The sequence below is a fragment of the Apium graveolens genome, chromosome 2 (genome assembly GCF_009905375.1).
Source record: "Apium graveolens cultivar Ventura chromosome 2, ASM990537v1, whole genome shotgun sequence".
NCBI lineage: Eukaryota > Viridiplantae > Streptophyta > Magnoliopsida > Apiales > Apiaceae > Apium > Apium graveolens.
This window is the reverse complement of record NC_133648.1, coordinates 194,819,144-194,823,184: the sequence shown is the minus strand read 5'-3', so window position 1 is coordinate 194,823,184 and position 4,041 is coordinate 194,819,144.

The following is a 4,041-nucleotide window of genomic DNA, read 5'->3' as shown; positions in this document are numbered from 1 at the left end:
CTCCTTTCTAATTTCATTCACTCTGGCCAGAGATTCCTGAACTAGCATAAGTGGATCAGCCTTGAACATTCGCTTCCTTCTCTGGAAGGGGTAGATCCTTTATTGATCATACACTATCTTCGTGTACAAATTCCTATACCCAGAAGAGCCCTAATAATTGTCCCTGGAGACTAAGAACTAAACCAAAGCATAGTTCAGTGTACACAAGATGACTATGATGACCTCAAGTCTAAGGATACTTGTACAACTATCACTATGTGAACAACTGCTGACACGTGAGTGAACTCCATCAGTTGTTCAGCTGTGCGAGTCATGTTCAGTGAACTTATTCTTTAATAAACACCTACATACTAGCTATAGTGTCACCACACAAATGTCTATGAGAACAGACATCCTTCATAATGAAGCAAGCATAGTATGTACCGATCTTTGCGGATTATTTATTACCAGTTAGTAATCCTATGACCAGGAACTATTTAAGTTTAGAGTTATCATCTTTTTAGGTCTCACTATTATGATCTCATCATAATCCATAAAAAGCTTTACTCTAAACTATGGTATATCTTATTTAAACACTTAAATAGATAAAGCCCGTAATAAAAACAAAACAAGTCTTTATTAATATCAATGAAATCAAAATAGATTACATAAAAGTTATTTCTAAATCCTAATACATGATTGGACTTAGGACATATTCCTTTCACTTTGTGTGTGTAACCTCTCCTTGTGCATCAAGAATTGTTTATGTTTGAAGTGTTGACACTACATTGGATACCTTGGCCGACGGGCAAATTTCAATAGACGCACCCTGTTGAGATAATGAATCTAGTAACTATTTATGTGCCTTTTCAGCCATTACATCTTTTTGAGAAGATGTATGGGGGCTAGCAATTGTCTCGGTTTAAATACTACTCATCTATGTAGGAGACAGAGCTACTGGGTTGACTACAGAACCTTCCTTATGTGGTATACTAAGGCACTATCTCCCTCACGCTCATTCATACTACATTTAGTGGTAAGAGAGTGTTGGTTGGTTCTGTTTCTGTGTTTGTCTTTACAGTCTGGGATAGACGTTGTGGGTTTTCAACCTCATGATTGTCAATGAAAGAAAGCCGTTGGAGACTGAACCTGTATCACAGAACATAGGGCAATATAGAGAGATAAATGTACTTAAGATCTATAATGAATGAAAATTATACATTTAATCTTTTGAGGGAGATGATGTACAATAGTGATTTCAAAGAATTTTACATGAAATAAGAAATCACTAATGTAGAAAGAAGTTTGATTTACTCCTAAAACTCACTGCACATATTAAACAATATGATTGTGCCTAGTGATTAGAGAGTTATAAATATGACGATTGCTTGAGCAGTACACTAGTTCATACCAACCTGAAGTGAGATTGTGAAGAAGAGATTGCATAGTCCAATAGATCTGCAACTGCAAAGTCCATGAACTGAGGTGCATTGACTTCCTCTTTTGACTCACCAACCAGGAGTACACTTGTACACATCTTACTAGAGTCCAATTCTAAGTGTAATGTGCATCAGGTGCCTGATATGTCGTAATATTCTCAAGTCTCGTCACTGGTGCTATATGTTAGATACTGCTTCCTGATAATAACCTAGCACAATATACAAAATTTCACTGATAACATATCTAGCTTGCAAACAGCCATATCCCTCAGATAAACCTTTGCTGTTATCTCCAAAGGTAACCAGGGGGCCAGCTTTCTCAATCCACATTTGATAGCAGGGCTCTATCTCCGGTCATATGTCTTGATGATCCACTGTCAAGAATCCACACTACCGGTTACACCTGTTTAATGCCCTGCACTACAAATGGATTAAACCTTCTTCGGAACCCAAACTTGGTTGGGCCCGACATACTTGTAGAACTGTCCTTTGTCAGGCAAAACAACATTTTTAATTTTAATTATCTCAACTTTCTCACTGACTGAACATTTGACCTTGTAAACAGCCTTAACAAATTTCTGTTTAGGCTTAGACTCAAATGTCTCCTTTCTAGCCTTAGAAGGACTAGCAGTCTTAGACCTATCATGCTTTTGATTATTCACATGCTGACGAGGAGTAGTCTTATCACTAGAAACATGCTTACCATTAAAATAAGCATACATCAATTTAAAAGCACAAGACATACAATTAGCAACACTACATGCTTTATGAGAGTGATTAATAGCAGGCAATTTATGCATGGTAGACATGGCATTTTTGTTATCCAACTCATGTGTGTCTGAGTTAGTCTTAGTTGCTTTCACAACTTTGACTGGAACTTTCGAATCACTTGACTTGGAAACAATCTTCTCATTAGCATGATCCTCAGCACGCATTTCTTCTTGAATAACAGAAGAGGTCGCATCAAATGGTTCAGCAATTGATGGCTTATAGAGGGGTTCATCAACACCCTTAAGCACATGTGGTACTTCCCTCCCTTTAGCACAGACACGAGGAGGGGAGTTTATGCCTAATTCTCCAATAGCAGCATTGTAATCATAACCTATTCCAGATGTTTGATTAACAGCTTGCTTACTGTAGAACTCTTTAGCCTTCGAACAAGAATTGAAGTAGGATCTAACCTTAGTCTCAAGACCGGTGATCTTGTCTTTGAGAATAGTTTCGAGTTTTCTATAACAGTCAACTCTATTCTCTAGAAAAGATACTTGTTCTTTTAATTTATCTTGATTAATGTGCACAAGTCTTAATTCATTGACCTCTTTCTCAAGGTCTGTGATCTGTAAATTTAACAGTTCATTATCACGACGTGCACAATCTAAGTTACCTCTTAGATGATAAACCATTTCAGCATCAGAAAGTTTTACCTCTATTCTTGACGATGAAGCTTTTCCATCAATAGCCATAAGAGCAAGATTTCCTTCTTCATCTTCACTGTCAGTATCATCCCAGCTTCTTCCCTTTGCCAGATAAGCCCTTTCAGAGTTCTTTCTTACTTGTTTTGGCTTCCTACATTCTGTGGCAAAGTGTCCCAACTCATTGCAGTTATAGCATCTAATGGTGCTCCGATCAACCATCCCTATTTTGTATCCACCACTGCTGGTGTTAGAGGATGAAGATCCACCTTTCTGGAATTTGTTGTAGTTGGACTTGTACTTAAGCTTGGGCTTCCTCCTGAATCTGACATGGGAGAATCTCTTGACAATTTGAGCCATTGACTCGTCTTCCAATTGTTCCAGCTCTTCCAAGGAATAAAAATCATCACTTGATTGATTTGTAGTAGGAGGATCATATTCTGCTACTAACATATTTTCCTCAGCCTTGGAACACTGTACCATTCTCTCCAATTGTTGAGATTGCTGTTGTTGTTGACCTTCAGCTACAAGTGCAGTAGATGTGCTGACCATTCTATCCTTCCCGTAGACTTCCTTCTGTTGAATCTGCTCCAACTCATAGGTTTTTAACACTCCATAGAGCCTGTCCAAAGAAATCTCACTTAGATATCTAGCTTCTCTAATGGCAGTGATTCTATGTTCAAGATGAGTTGGCAGTGTTAAAAGGAACTTTTTGTTGACCTCCCTGATTGAATAAAATTTTCCATTGATGTTCAGGTTGTTGATCAACGCATTGTACCTCTCAAACACTTCAGTAATTCCTTCTCCTGGATTTGATTTGAAATGTTCATACTCAGAGGTTAGGATCTCCAACTTGTTCTCCCTAACTTCCTCTGTGCCTTCATTGATCACCTCAATAGTTTCCCACATGTGTTTGGAATTTTTACAGTTCATCACATGTCTATTCATCAAGGGATCAAGGGAATCAATTAAAATTAATTGAAGGCTGGCATCCAATGAGGCTTCTTCCTTTTCATTAGGAGTAAAATCTTCAGGATCTTTAGGATGGGTTCTGGCTTTGGTGATCACAACATCATCTAGTATCACCTCCGGTTCAATAACCATCGGAGTTTTTATCCCCTTCTTTAACAAGTTTGAATATTTGGGATTTGCCACTTGTAAAAACAAGAGCATCTTCTTCTTCCACATAATATAATTCTCTTTATCAAATT